The following is a 24,136-nucleotide window of genomic DNA, read 5'->3' on the forward strand; positions in this document are numbered from 1 at the left end:
CAGTTAACCCCTATGCTTCTCATCCACCCGATATCCACGATGGTCGTTGGATCGGTGTTGAGTAATCAATGGTGGGGATTGGTTCGTGCTTGTTGCTCGAGAGATCTAGACACGAAATTGTTTAGTAAACTTATCCTTTAGCTGTCGTCAGGTCCGGTTGTTGGTTAGACAGTGGTCCGTTGTGGGTCCCTTTGTGGACCCTCGATGGGTTGCATGCAGGCTTTTTGTGGGTTTCTTTGGGTTGCCATTGGGTTTCTACCGGCCCTGCTGACTGGGACTCTTTCTTAGAGCGGGTGCAGTTTCTTGTAAATTATGTAATTTTGGCTAGATTAATAGAAGGTTCTTCTCTTACTTATAAAAAAAAACATAATAAATATCGTTGCTCAGAGTGAACCTCTATTTATCAAATAAGAAATTTTATTTATTTATTTATTTTAAATTTAAATTAATTTATATTTTAAATATTTTTTTAATAATAAATATAGTAATTTATTTTAAAACATTAATTACTTAAATAAAATATTAACTACGTTAAAAGTAAAAACAAGAAAATTTTATTATTTAATTAAATTTAATTAATTATTTTTTTAAATAATAAATTTAGTAATTTGTTTTAAGAAATTAATTATTTAAACAAAATTTTGACTAAGTTAATATAACAAAACATAAAGTTATATACAATATAATTATATATAAATATAAAATAACATTTAACATATTTAACTATATATACATAACATAATTAGATAACTATAATATAACATAATATAGCATCTATATATATATATATATATATATATATATATATATATATATATATATATATATATATATATAAGTTTCAACAATGCATTATTGATGTCTATGATGAAAAGTACATTTAAAGTGAATAAGAACATTTTCGCTCTTTTCTAATTTGTATCATATTGTTTCATTTTGTAGTATGTTGTACCATAAATATTGTCTTCGTGTGCTTGCACCTAGTACATGTCATGTGTCAAATTCAACATTATAAGAACTTATAGTCTTATGGAGTATTTGGTTGGCATGAAATTTTATTGCTTTTGCAAATACATTTATTTCATATGTTTACATATATTTACATATTTTTATTCTATGAATAAAATGCATTATTTAGAAATGGGAAAAAGTGTGAAGTTAGATTTGATCACTTCTTTCGATTTTGCTTACATAGAACTCAATATGTTGGTTGACAAATTATCAAAAAGGGGACTCTAAAGTTAAGGACTTCAGGCTAGATTATTCTACTTGAGTTTATAATTGTCTTTCTTGTCAACTTCTTTTTCTAAGTAAACATTTTTTTCTTGGATTATTTTATACGTAAATTATATTTAATATTTTTTTATTATATGTAATGCAATATGAAAAGTCATCTCCCATAAACCCCCAACCACAGGCCATCAGAGTGTGGGGAGATCTGTTATACATGATCGAGCTCATGATAGATGACATAGCCCAACTAGATTGCGTGCTCCACTCGTAGATCCAGGCTTTAATACCAGTCAGAGTGTCAGAGGCAGCGTTTCTTTCTCTGTTGATGATCCTGTTATAGATAGTGGACCATCTTTTCCTATTACAAGTACACCTCCTGCACTTTTAATCCCCTTTAAACTTTATGTGTTTATGTCTTGAAATTGTCTTTATTTTTTAAATAATCTTCAATTGATGTGTTTGAATTTAGTGTATATGACATTATTACCCTTAGTTTTTCATATATGTTAAATTATGTTTATGATTTACGGACCCTTAATAGGGATAAGTTGAGGATCACAGTGCAATGTTAATCTCTCTGTGGAACAATGCTACAACCACTATCACACTGGAGGATGTTAGGGCCCATCATACATGGATCACACGAGAGCTAGGTAAAATCCATGTTATCTCACCTACTAGGCATAGTTTCAATTTGATGTTGGAGAGAATCAATAGGTTGATTGAGACATACGACAGGGCAGGCCCATAAGGACACCTCCTTCATTCCATATATAAGATTAGGAGGCTAGATATTAGAGGCCCACATACTTGGGAGGTAGTAAAAAATGCCACCAAGGACATTGAAGTTCGTGGGGAGTTGTTTGACATCCCTCCGGAGCACTGTGCTAGGCATGCTGGTTTGATTCCACTCAAGTATTTTAAGAATGTTTATGCCACCCTTTTTGTTTATGGCCAATCCATTGGAGCTTGGGGAAAGTTCCCCCACCATGAACAAGTCTCCATTTACTTTGCAAAACATATAAATGTGAGTTCGTACTACATATGAGGTCAGATTACATGAGCAATGGATCTAATTTTTATGGATCTGACTTGGGACATATCTATCATCGTGTTGAGGCTCGTAGCAACCCTTGGCATGTACCACCACCTCTGAGATTGTTTTCACTATCGTCTCAAAGAGTGGTATTTTCGACAAAGCTAGAGGAGTCGTCACATCTCAACGCTAAGACCAGGAATACCACTGTAGATAACATGCAAATGATATTGGCCAATGTGCAAGTCGCATTGCATGGTAGCATCAGCAAACCACCACCATTTCCTTGTGACTTTCCAGTTCCATTATATGATGATTCATATCTTGAGAGTCTACCCATTGACCAATTTTTTTCACATGCATGTATGTGTCATGATGCCATCCATGACACTTGGAGGGTGCACGACCCGTGTGACACAAACCAAGTACATATATACGAAACTTGAGACTATTATTGTTAAATTATACATTATTTATATTAATAAGTGTGTATTAGATTGAATTTATATTAATAAGTTCATGATAACATGTAGACACACCTCGACAATAGGGATGAGTTTTTGAGGTCATCTGAGGGGGGTATTTGATCATCGAGAGGAGACTCCACTAGTGTATGTTTCCATGGATCGTCCTCCACCTCCACCTACACATCATAACGCTCATGTGGGGGAGAGTCACTATGTACAACCACATGGACCAGTAGTTGAGGTAAACAATTTTATTCTTAAGATTTCAACATTTTTTTAAAATTACGTGCATGCTAATTAATTTGTAAACTAATTATAATTTGTCTTTTCCATTGTGTACACAAGCCCAGATGCAGAGTGGTGTCCATGTCGCAATTATGTGGATGCATGAGTGGGATGTTGGGTATAGAGGCATTGGCGATGAGAGTGCATGAACATAGGCCCCAATCTTTGAGCCACATGTAGGGGAGCACCAAACCCAGATTGATCAGACCCCCATCCTACTTGACTTCCATTTGGACTCAAGTAAGGTTAGTATATTCATATATGCAATTAAATGTGGTTCAAAATAATTTATTTCTAGGTTGTTTATTTTGTACAAATAGTGATCTAATTAATTTTAACTTTTGAATGTGTTATATTTAGGTACTCGATAATGGAAACTTACTTTACACAACAAAACTCACATAAGAGTTCTAGTGGTACTTAGAGTGGATAGTTTGTATATTTTCAGGTCCATTTCATAGGCAAATTCACATGTGATACAAACTTTGTATATTTTTATACATGGACAGTTTATGGATTTATGTGAAAATTATTTCAGTTTATGGATGGTCATGTGTAATGTAATTTGCATATATTTTCATATGAAAAGTTTATTGATACATTCATTATTTCAGTTTATGGATGTTCATTAAATTTCAATTTATGAATATGTTAATTATTTCACTAGTTTAAATTTTTTTCTATAGTATAACTTTTATTAGAAAAGATAACAATTTTGATTTCCAGTTTCATAGTCTAAGAAAATAAATAAAATATTACTATGACCCGAGTCACTTTCATACTTAAAATGAACTAAAATATATCATGGTTCAATTAAAAAACACAAATTTATAGGATTGAAATAAATTTTAACCTCAATTTTAAAAGATGGGCCTGTTAAACAACAAAGTTTTATTCAATTTTATTTCTTTTGAGTTCATCCACAAGAGCTTAGTCATAACATGATATATAAGTCATATGTATTGGAATTTAATATACCAAAAAACAATTAACGATATGTTTCTATAATTTTATATAATTTTATGAACTTTCCTAAAGTTACTTGGCTATTCATATATTTCAATCAATTTCCTGTGAATATTTTACAGTACCACTGATAAGATTCTTCTTGGTTGGAATACTTCACAAAAATGCCTAGATTTAGAAGCTTACACCTCGACCTGTGTGAGTCTTTGACATATTTATAGATCTAGTTCTGAAACGCACCCATGAATTATGAAATATGAATCTCTTCCTCAACATAATTGATCCTCCTAGGTGTTAGAGTTGAAGAATATGGTTGATTTTCCATGACATACTCATATCGCTTCCATGTGACGGTGACATCTGACATCCTATACCGGTTGGGATCAATTGAAATTTTCCTACGAAACAATGCCAAATCACCACATTCATGGCATCTTCTCCCACCAATACATCTTTCCTTGTAAAACAACTCTTTTGGATCCCTTTTGCACAATATTGATGAAACAAAATCGTGCACTATAGGAGGAGGGTTTTTGTGACAGTTCTTCTTGTAAAATTCTTGGAAATTGTCATAATGAAGTTGGAATTCAACATGGTATAGGAAACAACACATGTCATGGATTGTATTACGCTAATAAACCATGGTTTCAATTTCTGAAACATCCTTATGGATATCTTCACATGGTGACTGCTTCCCTAAAATTCCTTGAATAGTGCAAATTCTATCATTTCTACAACATTCTTAGCATGATCTACATACTCACTTTTAACTATGCGATGTCATATGCCATGTTTTATATTTGGAATAGCACGAGATTGGCTCTTAAAAAACTTTACTACAAGTTCTCTTATTTCTGTTGTAAGTATGCCTTGGCAGGGTTTCCTGGTGATAAGACCCCAACAAACATATTCATCATTTTCATTTATTCGAACCCTGAATTTGGTATGCTTGTGCAATTATTTTCTCAAGACATGGAGAAATTTTGACATTATTGCCAACTTTTGTTGTCTTGATGTAATTGGTGCAACAATAATAGTTATAATTTCCCTACGAGCAACTCAAACATTAAGATATTTTTATTTTCTAAACATAGAGAATGCCTTTAATATATTTTCAGTGACATTCATACATGCCTTCCTGCTTATAGCATCTTGTATACCAAAAATATTTGTGGCATGTTTTAGTTTCTTATGTTTGATCAACCCATGCAGTATCTGAGCTTGAGCAACAATTGAATGTTTCTAAAAATATTGTTGAATGATGTTACTGACATTCTCTCTAACAGTGCAAGTAGGGATAGGCTCCCCAAGGTCCTCTATTGTGCTTGCATCCAAATTTTCTACAAACCTTCCACCCCTTTCGAAACCATTACAACTCCCTCTTATCATATCAACTTGAGAGGTAACAACATGTTCTTCTGGTGGTTGATCAACTTAATAGGGCACATATTTTTCCTCTAGTGGTTGATTAGATTGATAGGGAACATTTTTTCCCCCTAGTGATAGTTAATCAACTTTATAGGGAACATATTGTTCCACTAGTGGTTGATTAGCTTGATAGTGTACATCTTGTTCCACTAGTCGTTGATCAGCTAGATAGGGAACATCTTGTTTCTATAGTGGTTGATCAGATTGATAGGGCACATCTTGTTCCTCATGTGGATTATTAATTTCCATCGTTGCATAGTCGAATACAAAATATACTTGTAAGTCAAGTGAATCATAAGTATTTAATAGTAGATATACACATGTTTATTTAAGAAATCACCATAGGTGAAAGGACATGAGATGATTGGAAGGGTATTCCCCCTATTTTCCTTGGCATTTAGGGATATTTGATGGCAACTTGGTTGGCATGGGGCCATTTATAATTATGGGAATGGGATCATTTGTGAGTTTCGTCAAATATGGGAGATTTAAAGAAGTGGAAAATGGCATCTTATTGGTGTTAGCCATGATGTAACAACCTTGTATGTTGGTGTTGGTATTGGTGTACCCTGTAGGGTAGTATTGGTTAGGGTACCTTGCAGGGTGGGGCTAGTTGGAGTACCCTGCAGGGCAGTTCTTGTATTTATTTGAGGGTTGGTGGTGGGGATTCCTTTAGAGGAGTTAGATCCCAATAAGGTGGCTCCAAGAATGAATGTGCCAATAATATGGCTTGGACCTGCCTTTTGTGCCAGAATGGCGAGAGACTAGGAACTCCTCCTGGTAATGGTGGGAGATCTTATAGGTTCCTAGAGTGACGGGTAACCTTGGGTCCCCTATGGTTCCCTAGTAAGTTTGTGGGAAAAGATGGCGAGGGGTATTTTCTTTAGGAAAACCAAATGAATCACATACATAAGACAAAGTGAAAAATAAATGGTTAATTTTCCCTTTAATTCTAATGTGTGAAACAATAAAAAAAAAAAGGTTTTGTGAGGTTTTTCATATGAGAAAAATTCTTAAAAAGATCTAACGTCCTTATTCTCAAGTAGCAACTGGGCCTTGTGAAGATTTTATAGAAAGATACTAGAGCCAAATCATGAATGTCATTGGTGACGCTTCCAACAGCCAAAAACCAACCAATGTATGGAGAGTTTTATAGTGTCAGGTACTAGGGATACATCTTGAAAGAGTTAGTGATGCTTCCAATAGCCTGACCAAAACCGCCTCAAGTGGCTCATGATCCCACACTCACTATCGATAGGAATATTCCCTTAAGATTTGGCCACATAGTTACCTATATCTAGTGGGAATGAGTGTATTTCAACTCATGGTTATTAGTTTTGGACCTAGAACCCGTGCCAAGTGTCTGCAGACAACAAGGAGGTTCATGATAATCCACCACCTAAGCCTTACCCCCTTCACTAATTTCTTCTCATTACCAAATTTGTCACTAGAAGATATAGGATTTTAAGCTCCATAAAATACAACTTCTATGTTTCAAGATGAAAAAAACCATGACAGCTTACGTGTTTCCTACACCCATGGTCCTAACCTAAACTATAAATTATCTTGTGACTCCTGTGGGGAATTTAATGTGTTAAAGTTAAGGTTGTTTTTGGAGACTCTCTACTTCACTCAAGCTGTGAAAAAACTTTAAGATCAAAGAAACTAAATACAAAGATTCCAAAAGTGGTTACCCTTTATACCAAGTTTAAATTATCTTAGTGTGTGGAGTGAAGGTGTGTGCAAGTGAAATTGTGAACATACAAAGTGTGAATTGCAATGATGTGCATATGTGATGATCCTTTACAATTCCCCTATTTACACTATGTGATGTTTGTTTCTTGCAAGAAAATAAAATGTGTGGATAGTGGGCCACTTACTCTTTCCACATAACCTGCTTTAATTAAATCTTCCAAAAGAACCATTCAAATATATGTATACTTACCTAAATTAATGTGCATTTTATTAATATTTACTCAAATTATATATGTTGATGCTTGGAACAAATTATAGTCACATGGAACCATTATAGATTAAGAATATGAACAACTAGATTTCATTAAACAAAGCCATTGAAATAACTCAAATTTGTTTCTTATGAATAAATCATGATTTAACTTCAAGGGATTCGACAATTGAGAACACCCAGTAGAGGAACCCCCATGTAAAGGAAAAGAAATTTGCAAAGTAGTTGAAGGTATGCAATTTGTAAAATATTTTCAAAGTCAATATAATTATTTTCTAAGTAATCTAGTCCCACAAGAAATAATATCTCTTCACTCTCCCCTCAACAGATGTTTAATAAATGAGAAAACTTAACCATTTGGGCATAGTATTGAATGGTGTGTGATAAAGGTGATCTATTATTAGATATAACCCCAAAATTTTACTAGTGAATCTAGGTTTGAATCTTTGTTTGGTTTCACAAGAAGTCTTATTTACCAAGTGAATCTTTTGACCTTTTTCAAAATTAGTTCTTCTTAGCAACAAATTTTTATTTCTTCAAAAGACTATATAAATCCCAAACTAAAAGCTGGTATTATACTTTATTTCATATATCTCATTCACAAAACATTTAAATTAAAATCTAATGCCAAGTAAAAGGGATTGTGAGAAGAGAGTGAAATAGATAAAAGTGATTAAAAAAAAAAAAAATAGGTTCTAGGAATAAAATTAGAAGAATTAGAGAGTGTACGAAAGAAGCCAAAGAGAGTGGCTCAAAAATGAAAAGAGGATGAAGACCCAACAAAGTTGATGAAGAAGATATTGTATAATAATTTCCAAGGTTGTTGAACTAAATACTTATAGAAATTAAAGTTTACTCTTATATAGGAAGTCTAAATACATATTGAGAGAATTATTACTAACTTAATGATATGGAGAATATTTTGAATTTGAGAGAATAGGAGATTCTTGAAAAACCAAGCTAGTGATTACCGAATTGAAGGGCCAAGTTTATTTAATGAGAGAAAAAAAAAATCAATATCTATACAAATTTAATTATATAAAATAATTTGTGACTAAAAATCCATACAATACATAAATACACACTCCATACAAGAAGGAACCTATTCAACTAGTTTTTAAGTATGCTAATATTTGAAAGCCTGGTATACAAGATCAAATTAGTTGGAAAGGTTTTCCTTTATTAGAAGCACCATATCATTTAGCATTTTAAAATGTGTAACTCAAATTGCATAAAACAGTAGTAAGAAGAACTTTCTTAAAGGAAGAACTTATCGTAACTACAAATAATTTCACAATTCTAAACAAAAAGTGGAAGAAATGTGGGATGAGAAGTATGCTCGAAGACCAATGAAATTGTAGATAAGGAAACAAAAAAAATCAAGAGAGAGGTTTTAGTGGATTTAGAGAACAAGGAAGATGCTTCAAGGTCTTATCAACGATGTATATACATTGTTATCATTTGCGGTGAAGTGGGGAACACGTGATTTGAGTGGTTTTCTGGGAGAATGTACATGGAAATTTTAGCACAACAATCAAGTAGGGCACAAGGAGGGGTAAGAGGATTTAAAAAACTATATGTTTCTACAAGGAACATTTTTTATGCACGTGCAAGAAAGGATATCCAATGTCTAAATTTATGTTTTCAATAATTTCATTAAATATTGACAAATTTTTATAAGGTTCCTCTTTTTCACTTTTGAACCATACTTTGCAATATATTTCACTATTACATGTTGATAAATAACTAGATGAAAATCAAGATTAGATTGCCACAATCTAAGAAGATTAACAATGTAAAAATTTAGCATATCATCAATACACACATGCTAATTTATTTCTTTTGCATTTATAAATTTAATATTGATTAATCACATGAGCCTTTCATGGAGCATTGTAGTGATATGTAATAATACACTCCTTTTTGTGCAACCACAAATCTACACTACACTTTGTATGTCTTTAAACATGCTCTCTTTAAACAAATCTCATAACCTTCCTGTGAGGATTGAAAGAAGAAACTTGTGAGGTTTCAAAGGTAGGGATCATCATTTAGGATCCATGGAACCATTAAATGTTATATATGATTATAGATGTCATGAATATTTAATGTTGTTATATGTTTAAAAAAGAATGTCTTCTCAATATGCACATTGGAAGGAGGGATACTCTTGCTCCTAGATCTTGACACATTTTCTCTCTTTTAACTCCTACAAGGATATTAAGCTTCAATCAAACTAATGTTTATAGGTTTTGGAGCACCTATGTAACAACCATTTTTGCTAATTCCTCTTGTAAATATTGTCATGAATTGTAATTCATGTAAATAATATATGAAAATGTAATGATTTTAATTGGTTAAATCACAACCTTAGTTTTTGTGGGTTATCCTAAACCATTACAATTTGAAGGTGGTTCATAATTTTCATGACTTGAAGTGGTTTCAGAAAATTCCAAAGAACCATTAATCACAACAAGTGTTTTTCTTTAGTTGTTGTTACATCTCAATTTTTAACTACATGGTATTACTTTCGATGTTGATTTTATCTTAGTTCTATTGTTTCATTCTCCATTTTTTCTTCTTTTGAACCATATTTCCCAATGCATAAAATATTGAGCAGGTAATATGAGAAGTGAGACAATTTGAATTACTTGTATTTGCACGAATGTATTGAATTGCATAATCTTATTGTTTACTCGTTACTTGTCATTTTTTTCTCATCCTTTCTTTATCTTTTTCTCGCACTTCCTCAGTGCTTGAAACTTTCTCTTTATCCGGGAACGAAATCTCCAATTCATCATGTTTGTTGTCAATTCTTGTGTAATTTCCACATTTTGTTATTTTTCTATGGATGAATGTTTTCTATTATTTTTCCATGCATGCACATCCAGATTTTTTTTCTTTTTTTGGGGGGTGGCAGTCGGAGCTCAATCGAGCTATTAACTTGATCGAGCTCTGAGTTCTATAGTTTTTCCATCATTTCCATAAATATAGTTGGTGTTTTGTTGATGGGTTGTTATGTTTTCAATGGATCGATTGAGATCTATAGCTCAATCGAGCCGTTGATTAACCACGTTAATGGATCAACCCCCCATCGAGCGTTTTAAGCGATCGATCACATTAGATAAATTTTGAGGTCTAACATGGTTCTCAAAACAAAAATGTACAAGAAAAATAAACTTTATAAGAAGCAATAGGATTAAATATGATGATGTCAAACATGGGGGATGATTCATCATTTTTGGAGTAAAAAAGTAAAAAGATTAAAAAATAAAAAAATAGAAAAACTACTTTTTCAAATCATATTTTTAATTTATATCCCTACAATTATACTCAAATTTTGAGTGGGAATGCTCATTGGATGAAGAATTTAATTCCTCATCCAACGAGTACCCATGTTGCATACTTTTGATGGACCTCGCTACACGAAAAATGAGAAATACATGAAAAATGTGATTGCAATCACATTTTTTCATGTATTTCTTATTTTTCATGTAGCACGGTCTATTAAAAGTATGAAATATGGGTACTTATTGAATGAGGAGTTAAATTGCACATTGAATGAGTGATATAGTTTGAAATTTGAGTAAAACCATTGGGAGATAAGTTGAAAATACGAGTTGAAAAAGTAGTTTTTATTTTTTCCCTCTAAAATTTGATGATGTAATCTAATATTATTTTATTATTTCCAATATTATTTTATAATAGTCCTTAGGAGGCTCATTTTAGACCTAAAAAATTCTCTAATGAGTTGTTGAGGTCCTAAAAAACACAGTTTTAGCACCCGTTCTGTAGATTTCTCTACAACACCATTTTGTACCGTGGCAAACTTTAGGCAGAATTTGTCCTTAAGAGGCGGAGTTGATCATGTTGTATTTGTGAACAAATCCTCTATCCAATATCATATGAGTTGAACAATCCAAAAGAAAGTGTTTTTCATCTTCAGTTCTCTTAGTGTCACACAACTGACATATTCTTTCTTCCCAGGGTGTTTTGGGGATATACCAACGCCCAATTTCACTTCGAAGCTTGTGGGAGTTAGTTCTTATCTTCACAATGTTCATTTTCTTCTTATCAATGGTAAAGACAAAGAGGTAATTCTGGTTAGTGAGAGTGGGGTTGATCACCTCCTTATAGTACCTTAGCTTCCTTTTCCCCTCAAGCTCCTTATCATCCCACAATTTGTCCTTAAATTTGGAAGTGATAGTATTTTTAATATTATCTCTATTCTCTAAGATAATCTTCTCCTTTACCCCCCAATAGTTGATTCATGCATGTGCATCCTTGTTCCAACCCCACTTCAGTTAGAGGTGGGGGTTTTGGCTAGAGATAGAAGCAATTTTGGGGAACCTCTTGGTTTCCATGTTGTAAATCTTCTTTTTATACATCAAATAGTTAAACGTAGATATGATTTCAATGGGGGAAAGGATAGAATAGGGAGTATTACCTTTAATATTGAGGTTGTATGTTATAAATTTATTTTGTATCATCTCGATCTTCCTCCATGATTCTCTAGATATACTGCAACCCCAAACTTCACATCCATATAAAATCACAGGGGTGACAAGAGTCTCAAAGAGGAATGTTTTTAACTCCAAACCCAAAGATCAGTCATCTTACAGTTTTTTTCAAGCTCATAAACGCCTTCCAACCAACCAAGATTCTTTTCTCAATGATATAATTCCAATTGAGATGATAATTAATGTCAATACCTAAGTATTTGTATGAAGAAACTTTCTCCAAGAATTTTTTATCGTAGGTGAAATTATCATGGTTAATCTTTTTGGACTTAATTATCATGACTTTAGTCTTGTTGGTATTAATAGTCATACCCATCTTAGAGTAGGAATCATGGAGGATCTTAAGCTGTTTGTTGAGATTCTCATGGCTTCTGGCCAAAAGAACAATGTCATCGGCATAAAGGAGAAAACTAATGACCATACCAACGAGCTTGGTGCCAGCGTATCCCGCAACTTCCAGACATGATTCAAGCTTATCAATGTAAATACCAAAAAGTGTAGGGGATAAGGGACATCCTATCTTAATGGTGATATTTCATTTAATTTATTTAGACCATCCTTAAGTTTTCTTAAGATTGGCGATAACGTTCTCATATAGAAGAATCACATCCACCCTCAACTCAAGACGGAACATTATCTGTTTGAGTCTTTGTCATAGCTTATCTTGAGGCACCATGTCGAAAGCTTTTAGAATGTCAACAAAATAAAATAATAGACTAGAATTACTATTGTGGCATTCCTCTGTAATAATCCTAAGAGTGGCAAGATGGCCAATAGATGAGTGGTGTCTTCTAAAGCCAACTTTCCCTTTAGCCCTTTTTCCCTGATTTTCAAGCCATACACTAATTTGTTTTACCAAAATGAGCCCATAAAGTTTGGCTAAGATGTGGCTAATCATAATGGTTCGATAGTTAGATGGAATGTTTTTATCCCCACTTTTAAAGATATGGACAATCATGCTTTCTGTCCAAGGCTTAGGGAAACAATGTTTTACAGCAAGATTGAGAAGTTTGTGAATATGGGGAATGAGGATAGACCTTCCCATTTTGAAAATTTCGTCTTGATAGCCCTCAATATCCCTGGCTTTTCCATTGGCTAGTTTCTTATTCCCGAACTCCACGTCCTCTAAAGTGAAAATATCCTCCTCTATAGGAGTATTTATGATTCTTTTCATGGTGTCTAGAGACTCATAGAGATTGTTAAGATAATTATCCCAATTCTTCAAGGGGATTGTATTATTTTCTTTTGTTTTATAAACAAGTATATTCCTCCAAAACTTTCTAGGTTCAATTTTAGAAATGTGGAGAAGATTCTCTTGACTCTTATTAATATATGATCGTTTAGTCTTTTTGATAAGATCTTTGTACATATTTATTTTCTCAGTCTTTGCAGTTTCATTCAGAGCATCTCTTATCGCTTTTCAGGCAATTTTACAGTCATTATCATACTCGGGTTGGAACTTCTATTGTTCTTTTTATACGATACCTTGGTAGATAATTTATTAATGGTGGTAGAAAGGGTTGTAGTGAAATCATGGTGGGTGATATCAATGCTATCGTTATATGTTAGGTAACCATGGTTCCTCTTTAAATCTTGTAAGAATAGGTCATTTTTACTCTTGTTAAAACTAATGTGCTTTTGACTTTCACCATTCTTTTGCCCCTCGTTGGTGTGTATGTCAAGCTTCAGAGTTAGAAATAAGGGTATATGGTCATAATCAGGCTTGTTTTCATTTAGGATGTTTAAGATTTATTATACAGTTGAGGATATGGGTGTCAGATATCACATAATAGACAACACTATTATCCAACTCGTGAATGCAAGTCATCTAGCGAGAGGTAGCCCATTTAATAATCCCATTAAAAATAATCAAGTCTTGGGAACTACAAAGTTTGAATCTAAGCTCGGTACCAAATAGGTTCTCGGTGGTGTCTTCATAGTACCTTTTGAATCTATTAGCTAGGTCACAATATTCATAGAGCCAAAGGGGTTTAGGGTTAGAGTTATTGCTCAGGAGAATAGCCTGATTATTAGTAGTTCTAGCACTGAAGTCCCCAAGAAAATGGATATCACCTTTTCTTCAAATATCATGGATATCTTGTTCTAAGTGTTGAAGGGGAAATTATTATCCCCGATATTTTTCTTATAGGAGGTAGAACTGATAGGGACAAAATAAAAAATTGAAATAAAGAGCTTATTGGTTCTAGAATCAGAAATTTTGATCCACCTATATTGATTGCGGGGGCCTATCTTATGAAGCCAAATGTGAGGATAGATATTATCTTTTATATAACAGGCTATACCATCAATACCTCTATGGGAGGATTTCTTGTTCTACGTTGGCTAGCGAATGAATCCATCCATGTGGGGGGCCCTTGATTCATCATGCTCTCAGGTTTCCACTAAGAAAATAATATCAATATCACTTGGGATCCAACTTAACATAGGTCCTTTACACCATGGGAAGCTATGACAGTTGCAAAAGAGGATCTAGAGTGTTCTTAATTCCTATTTATTACTGTTGTTTTGAATTTTCTCCTTAATAATAACTTTTCTATTTCTAATTATTTCCCATTTACCTTCCCTTGTTTCCTCCTTTACCTTTTGGACTTATTTTCTTAGTTCAACTTGATCTTCTGGGATGAGATCTTCATTTATAAAGATTCTCGGTCTTTTCAGGCTTGGGGATTTACCAAGTATATCTACTTTATGTTGATTACAATAATTGATATTGTTTTTCGTGTGAATTTTTTATTTTTATTTTAAAAGGGTATTCCTAAACTCCAAGTTTCAAGTTGAGTATAGAAGGAATTACACATCTAGTGACTCTTTAATATAATTTTGGCTCAATCAATCAATTGAGAAATTGAGAAGTTTCAATATTAACATCCTTATATCTCTAAATACATATGATTAACGAATTTATCTTTTTACATTTATCTAATACAAATATAAAATTAAAATAAGATAAATTGCAACATGACATTATAAAACCATCAGCAAGTACGTTTGATAAGTTCATTTTTTTTTCTCTCCAAAATCGGGGCATTCATCTGCCACCAAAATTAAGACTTATTTTGAATGATGGGTTCCCCTCTACACATTGGAGATAAGCAAAAGAGTTGGAGTTGAGTCTGGATCTGCATTTTGAATAGGAGACCTTCCAATCTCACCTTGTACAGGCGGGCATTGTTTTCTCAGAGAAGGCATACAGGTTGACCTAGGGTTGCATTTCACAAATGCTAAAGCTACATATTTACACATTATTGTTCAGCCTTAGCCTGATCCCCCCACTATTTGGCTGGCCTGGATGTGGAAGTGGGATTTTTCGACAAAACTGAAATGTTTCACTTGATTGGTTGTCCATAATCATATATTAACTTGGGATAACCTCCCTAAGTGAGGATTTACGAGATTGATGATATGATATCTCTATAAATCAACTTATGAGGAAGTGACACACTTATTCCTCGACTGTCCCTTTTCACTCACAGTATGGGAGTAAGTTTCCACTTCTCTCCACATCAATTGTGAAGTGAACCAAGATTCATTGTTTGCTTGCCTTAGCTATTGGACTGCTCGTCACTCTGATTATCAAACAGTTCCTCTATACATCCTCTCGGGGATTTGGGACTATCATAATGCTTGTACCTTTGACAATGCAACTCTTGATCTGAGAGTTGCTATCCTCAAAATTGTTGCATACTTCATGGAGATTAACCCTTATAAATCTAAGTGCTTCAAGCATTGTTGGTCCTACAAATCCCTTTATCAAATATTTCCTATTGGATTCTTCTATAGTGCTTCGGTGGATAGTAAGTGTGGTTGCAAAGCTATTATCTCCCGCTTTCCCCGTGGAGATACAACTTCTTCTGGATTGGCTCGCGGTGGATGAGATATTTATCTCAAGTGATTCGAAGGTGACTATCGATTGGGCCATGGGGAAGCTCTCCCTGATTGTGTCGTTTTTATGCCACTTTGGAGCAAATCTCCTCCATGAAGGATTATTTCCACTTTATTTCTTTCTGCCATGTTTTATCGGGAGTAGAACACTCAAGAAATTTGGCTCTCTAATCGTGGAATCTTTATGTTCCTTGGGCAGATACATTTTGAGTACCTGGAGTAGGGTGCTATCATAGGCTTTGTGGGCTTTTCCCTTTGCGTGATGTTCTTTTGCTCTATTTTTCCTTGGATGTGTCACTGGATTTAGCTTTTTGATTCTTCGTGTTCTAATCGATGGATTGTATAGAGTAGCTCTTAGAGCTCCCCTATCTTGCTTGGAGATTGTTTTGTCCACTTTTTTGTTTCAGATTGGATTCGCCTCTCGTCGTGATCTTTTTGTCCGTCATTTCGACTCTCATGATTTCTTAAAGATGTAACAACTTATATCTAATATAAAGTTCGTTGTGTTTTACTTTGAAAAAAGAAAATAGATTTATTTCTTCTTGCATAGGTAAATAGTACAACACTTTTTAGAATATTCCACATATTTCAAAATAACCATACATAATCATATCAATAAGACTTGAACCCAGGTGAGAAAGCTATCATTAAACTCACCAAACCACCTAAAATACCATCCATTATCAAACACATTTGGATGTTTGATAAATTCGGTCACTATCAATGCTAACAAAACCAGCAAATTCTATTTCACAACCCTGAGCATGCCAGTGAATTTTCGGTATATGCTCTTATCACCCCTATATGCGTTCATCATCCACAAATGAGGACGGCGTGCCAGTTTAGGTGTGACACCACAGGTATATATTCGACCGCCTAACGATCGTGACTCGTAGGTATATTAGGTGGGGTATATAAAGCATAATAATGCAACAATCCAATCAGAAAAAAAAAACATCAAAATGCGCGAATTTGTTACGAGGGAAGATCCACAGAATTTTCCCATATTCTTCCTCTGATATCGACCTCACGGATATTGGAGACTGGGAGATTCGAACTGGGGTATAAGATATCTGTTTTACGATCCTCGAGGATATCCGTTCTGCTAAACTCAACAAATACGCGAAGTCTCTGATTTCCTCGGCAAACGGTGCAGATATTAGAGATTAGTGTGTACAGCATTTGTCGTGGATCTCTCCTTCGCAGACATGGTAGGAAGGATTATGTGAGTCGCTTCACTATAAGTGTGATTTACGAAGAGCGCTTCCCACTCTATTACACGTCTACCAAAGGAGAGTTGCCCCGCGACTGCTCGGCACAGAGTTTTCATTAGTGCAACAATGGTTCAACTCACTCTGGACGGAAAATTATTGTGGTATTTCTTAGAGCCGTCTCCATGAATGTTTTCTTCGAAGATTATAACTGTGGATTGTTATTCCGAAATACTTTCATAACTAATTTTAGGTTTTCATAAATCATAGAATTGCCGCCGATGTTAGCAGTGCAAATATCACACAAGAAATTGTAGCAGCATACGAAATTTGTCCTTCTTCATGTAAAGTATGAGTTTTAATGTAACTTTTAAACGTCTCAATTCTTATGCGACTTGGCTTGTATTAATATCTGATCGTATCCTTCCTCTAAGTGGCGGCTGGAAACACGGACTTATAATGACAGATGGTTTATAAGTGATATAGTTATAGGTATATATAGTTATGTGATATACTATATGATATATAGTTATATAGTTATTATATAATTAAATAGTTAATTATATATTAGATAGATAATTATATAGTTATCTTATAATTATGTTAAGGTTTATAATATTTATTTTAGGATTTTTATACTTTGTGTTTTTAGTATTAATCCCTTGGGTTTATAACATCAATCTCTTGGGTTTATTAATCTAAGGGTTCATATTCCTAGGGTTTATGATATTAATCTTTGGGTTTAATATAAATCTATTAAGTTTATAATCATGGTCAACTATGTTGATGAAGATTTTCTCAATATAAAAATTGACCAATGTCGCATTGTGACTGTTATATTTTCCATTACACTAAAACCAACAAGCATTAGTAAACTTCCAAATCATTATCATTGCCTTTTTTAGTGGTCCCAGGGTGGATCCCAGAGTGACGGTTAGTCCATGTGATCGATTCCCAACGAGGTGAGTGTGAAAATCACCCTCCTTTAAATGCAAATTAGAGAATCTAACCTGGGCCAAGGCTCTGATACCATCTTAGGTTTTCCATTACACCAAAACCTACAGGCATTAGTAAACTTCCAAACCATTAACATTACCTTTTTTAGTGGTTCCAGGGTGGATCCTAAAGTGGAAATTAGTCCACATGATCGATTCCTAACAAGGTGAGTGTGAAAATTCAATAGTGACAATGATTGTCTCAATATGAAAATCAACCATGGTCAACCATGTTCCAACATAACATTGTGACAAAGATTGTCTCAATATGGAAATCAACCATGGTCAACCATGGTCAATAACAATGGTCACATTGTGACAAAGATTGTCTCTTGGTCCAACGTCACACTGTGACAACCATGGTCATCCATGGTCAACCATGGTCCAACGTCACATTGCGACAAAGATTGTTTCAATATGAAAATCGACCATCGTCAACCATTGTCCAAAGTCACATTGTGAAAAATGTTGTCTCAATATGAAAATCAATCATGGCCAAGCATAGTCCAACGTCGTGTTGTAACAAAGATTGTGTCAATATGAAAATCAATCGTGGTTAGCCATGGTCAACAATGTTTAGTTTAGGGTTTATGTTATGCTCTTGGCCTGCGAGAAATTCCAGAATACCAAATATGCGAAGAAATACAACTCAGAACACAAAATAAAATGAGAAAAACAACAAGTATTTTATTATTCAGAGATAAAAGCAATGTTCACTTGCCTCTTTGAGGGGGAAAACTCCAGCAGAGCAAAGCTTGAATACAAAATAAGACTCGATGATCTTTCCCTTCTAACTACGACTCTTTATAGCTAAATGACCTTCAACAACCTAACGACTAGTGGTCTTTTGAATAACATGGGTTAACCACTTTATTTATTAATTATGGCCCGTTTGTAACTAATTGTGGTCCATTTTCTTAAATGCAGGTCAACCACTTACAATTATTAAGACGGACTTTATTGAATCTTTAACTAACTATGACTATGACTTGACCCTATTGGGTTTATTACATAAATAAAGGGGTTAGGGTTGGACCCTAACATGCCCTACCCCATCAAAAGTAGCCTTGTCCTCAAGGCTAAAGCTGCGGAAACTACTGAAAAATAGTGGTTGGTTCTCAAGTCGCATCTTATTGAGAGGTGTATTTCCACTTGATGACGACTTCCTTGATCGTGCAGCCGCACAAATTTCTTTCACGAATATCGAGGACCTGTTCAGGTTGGAGCTAGAGTGAACCTTCCTCATCCAATTTGAGTAGACTGGTTTGAATCCTATAATTGTTCACCACCACTTTCTTGAGGCATGATACATGGAAGACTAGATGGATTTTTGAAGTTGGTGGCAAGGCCAGCTTGTAGGCTATATTGCTCCAATGTGCTGAATTATTTGATAAGATCCGTAGAATTTGGGAGCTAATTTCTGGCAGCCTTTTTCTCTGAGCGATGTTTGCTTGTATGGTTGCAGCCGCAAGAATACCTTATCCCCTTCTTGAAATGTGCGCTCTAAACAATGTTGGTCAGCCTGTTGCTTCATTCGATTATGAGCTTGATGGAGATTATCTTTGAGAATATCTATCATGGCGACATGGTTCTGTAGGATTTGATCAACTGCTTGCACCTTAGAGCATCTAGGGATATAAGAAATAGGTGAAGGTGGGAGTTGGTCATACACTGCTTCATATGGAGTCATCTTGGTGGCTTCATGATAGTTAGTATTATACCACCATTCAGCTAAAGGTAGCCATTGTACCCATTGATGTTGCTTTTCTGAAGTGAAGCACCTTAGGTATGTCTCCAAACATTTGTTGACTGGTTCAGTTTGACCATCACTTTGGGGATGATAGGCAGTACTTAGTTGGAGTTGGGTGCCTTGTATCTTGAAAAGTTCTTGCCAAAATTTGCTGGTGAAATTCGGGTCACAATCAGACACAATGGAAGTTGGCATGCCATGTAGTTTGAAGATTTGGTCCATGAAAGATTGAGCCACCAAAGTGGGGGTAAATGGCTTGGGTAGAGCACAAAAATGAGCATATTTAGAAAGTCTATCCACAACCACCATGACGATTGATTTGTTGCCCGAGCCACAAATGCTTATTGTGCTGCATCAATCCAGAGGAATGAATTTTTTTTTTTTGAGGGTTAGTGAGGGTTCTAACAATGCAACCATCATTGTAGACAAATTTGTGATAGTAGCCAATGAGACCCAAGAATCCCCTCAAACTCTTCAAGGTTTTTGGTTGGGGCCAATCTTGCATTGCCCGTATCATTTTGGGATTAACCTTGACACCTTCACAACCCACAATGTGTCCCAAATACTCAATTTCTTCCACCCCAAAAGAGCACTTGGACAATTTGACAAGTAATTTGTGATTCTGGAGAAATTGCAAGATCAGGTCTACATGATGAAGATGTTTTTCCCAGGTTAGGCTGTAGATGAGAATGTCATCAAAGAACACGAGGACAAATTTTTGGAGATATGGTTTCAGCAGGTGATTCATGAGGCTTTGAAAAGTGGATGGAGCATTACAGAGACCAAATGGCATGACCAAGAATTCATAATGGCCTTCATGAGTGCGGAAAGCAGTCTTGGGAATGTCTACTTCTTTCATGTGTATTTGGTGATAGCTAGAGCGAAGATCTAGCTTGGTAAAGAATTGAGCACCATGTAGTTCATCAAGCAGATCATCAACAACTAGGATAGGGAATTTGTATTCGACAGTGAGGTTATTGAGGGCCCGAAAGTCCGGACACATGCTCCATTTCCCATCTTTTTTAAGCACCATGACCACTAGTGATGAATAAGGACTGATGCTAGGACGAATAATACTAGCTTCAAGGAGTTCCTTGATGATTTTTTCAATTTCATTATTTTGGGCGAAAAGATATCAATATGGGCACATATTAGGTGGTTGGCACCAAGGGACCAAAGTGATGCTATGATCATGTTCCCCTCTAGAGGGTGGAAGCTCTTTAGGTTTTTCAAATACCCATTGGTGGTGGTTTAAGACCTGTTGCATCTTAGGATGAATATGAAGGGAGTCCAACAAGCGTGACCACCTCTTGTATTTCTTGCATGCATGCCTCCCCAAATCCGCAGATACATGCACTCAACGACAGATCCGTGATTTAAAGATGTCGGAACGCGTCTCTAGCCTAATAACAAATCTGTAAAAATGGAGGTACCATTGACCCTGGAAAGTCCTATGACACCACTTGTTATGCTCTTGACCTACAAGAAATTCCAAAATATCAAATATGCGAAGAAATATAACCCAAAACACAGAATAAAATGAGAAAAACAACAAGTATCTTATTATTCAGAGAAAGCAATGTTCACTTGCCTCTTCGAGGGGGAAACCTCCAGCAGAGCAGAGCTCGATTACAAAATAAGACTCGACGATATTTTCCTTCTAACTACAACTATTTATAGCTAAATGACCTTCAAAAACCTAAAGACTAGTGGTCCTTTGCAGAACATGGGTTAACCACTTTATTTATTAATTATGGCCCGTTTGCAACTAACTGTGATCCCTTTTCTTAAATGTGGGTCAACCACTTACAATTATTAATATGGGCTTTATTGACTCCTTAACTAACTATGGCTATGACTCAACCCTATTGGGTTTATTACATAAATAAAGGGGTTAGGGTTGGACCCTTACATTTTATAATATTTATCTTAGGGTTTATATTAACCTTAGGTTTATAATATTCATCCATTGAGTTAATATTATTCCCTTGGGTTTATAATCCCTTGGGTATTTAGTTTTAATCCATTGGGTTTATCAATCTAAGGGTCCATATTCCTAGGGTATAATATTATTCATAAGGTTTATAATTTTATCCTAGGGTTTATTATAAACCCCTTAGTTTTATAATCATAGGGTTTAACATAAATCCCTTGGTTTTATAATATAAATCCCTTGGGTTTATAATATTTATTTTAGTGTTTATTGATGAGCCCTGGAAATGGGTAATTATATGGGCTCATTTGGCCTCCTAACTTAGCTTAATCCACCATTCTCATTAGTTTATTGCATGTTTTTTATTATATTTATGCTAATAGAGTGAATTGGGTTAGTCATTATGCCATGAAATCTAATGTGTGCTTTATGCAGATTTTTGGTCAATTTTGGGACAAAGTCAAAGGATTAATGAGCATTTGGCAGCCAATATTCGAGGAAAACAAGAGAGAGGATTTGTAAGAGGAGTACCCCTCATTTATGACTCCCTACCTTGAATCCTCCATCAGAAACTCGGAGCACAAACAGCCACATCGATGCATCCAAGGGGCAGCCGAGCAAGTCAAGAAGAATTGTTGTCTATCTCTAGTTCTGGGAAGCCAAGCCCCTTGATTTTAGGAGGGTTGTTGGGGGACTCCATTTGTATAAATAAGGGGGCTTAGAGCATCAATATTTTAGCCAGTTATTAGTATAATTTTCGCACTTTTGTGAAGCTCTTGTTCAACTCATTTTCGAGCTTATTTTTGTGAACAGTTTATGTAATGTGACTTTTATTTTGATAATGGAGATGACATATTTTCTGAGCCAGCACTGATTTCTTTCAGAGGGTTGAAGCTCTTGGGTTAGGGCCCAACCCAAGCTGCCCAGCACCTCTTGCTTTGTACTTATATGTTTTTGCTTCAGTCCATGAGTTGATTTCTGTTACATAGATTCATTTTACCTTGTTTAGAATAGGTTGCTTTTAATGGCTTGCATAGCTGATTTTGTTCCAGTTGCTGAAGTAGGTTAATACAGTGATAGGCTAAGATTCAAAAAGGCCAATGACAGGCCCTGATCTCCTTTCTCCCTCCCTGGGACCATGATTTGAGGTCAAGGCACCATTGTTGCCACCAAAAACACAATTTTGCTTCTTCCATGCAATTTCTAGTGTGATGATTTGATTTGAAAAGTTAAAGTGTTGCTTCAGATTCATTTTGCCAAGATTATTTCCTGTTTCTGTAATAAATCTCTTTTGCACGCTTTTCTATTCGTAGGGTACTGTTCATCACTTTATGTTTCTAGGTCAGAAATTAGGTTAACAATTCTATTATCTTGGTGCAGTTAGTCCTTTTCTTGCTCAGTTTCGGTGGTTAGATGTGCAAATCTCTTACAACACACCTCAACTCACAATACATCAATAAAACAACTAGCATCATCTCATTTCTCATAGGTTTCACAAGTCATTCACAGTCCTTCGCGAATCTGCCCTAATTTCTTCACTTTTTCCATAAGCTTTCCTCTCGTCATTTGAACAAATCCAACCATCATTTTCTTTCCTAATCCTCCTTGTTAAGCCCCAGACACCTCAACACATTCCTCTAGTCTTCAGCTACCCTTTCCCACCATTTTTCCACTCTTAAAACCTCTAAAAATAGCTCTCGGCATCCTCCTGTAGATCCCCTGCAACCTCTTGTAAAATTTCCTGTGAGTGATTTTTCGAAGTCCGATTGCAGGGGAAGTCTTCAGAAGGTTACCAGAGGCTTCTTAGGACCCCTCCACACCATCTTACATGTCTGCAAAAATAAAATCCGCCCTCCATCACCACCAAACCTCTGCCACAGTCACAAACAGACAAAATCACATGCATAACAATTTCACATAAAACACAAAAAATATGTTCTTTTCTCATTTTCTTCTAGGAATAGCTTGAATAGATGTAATTTACCTTTTCAGTAGTCAATGGCACTCATTTCATCAGTTTTCATCTCTTTTTCTACAAAATTAGGATTATTTGGAAGAATTAGGTTTTGCTAGGGTTTGCGTTACACTCCAGTCTTCTTTCTCTTTCTGCAAGTAGAATACCCTCTTTAGAGTTAGCTTTCTTTCATCACAGCTAAAAGCTTCTTCTGAGAATTCATAGAAGTTGGCTTAAGCTCCTAGTGATCTTGCGCCAGCTGACCAAGTGACAGCTTGCAGTAAGAGCTAGTACTTGTGCATACAACGCCGTCGCTTCCAAGTTTGTTACGAACTACCGGGTTGATAAAAGTAAAGTAGGAAGCCCCAGGAGTTGCAACATTCTTGTTTCAATACTGGTGCTCACGACATTTTGGCGCCGTTGCTAGGGAAGCGTCAAAGTATTTTGTGACTACTACTTTTCTTCTATTTTCTACTGCAACATTCTGCT

The sequence above is a fragment of the Pinus tabuliformis genome, chromosome 2_2 (genome assembly GCF_031772625.1).
Source record: "Pinus tabuliformis cultivar Carrire ecotype Pingquan chromosome 2_2, CPIR1, whole genome shotgun sequence".
NCBI lineage: Eukaryota > Viridiplantae > Streptophyta > Pinopsida > Pinales > Pinaceae > Pinus > Pinus tabuliformis.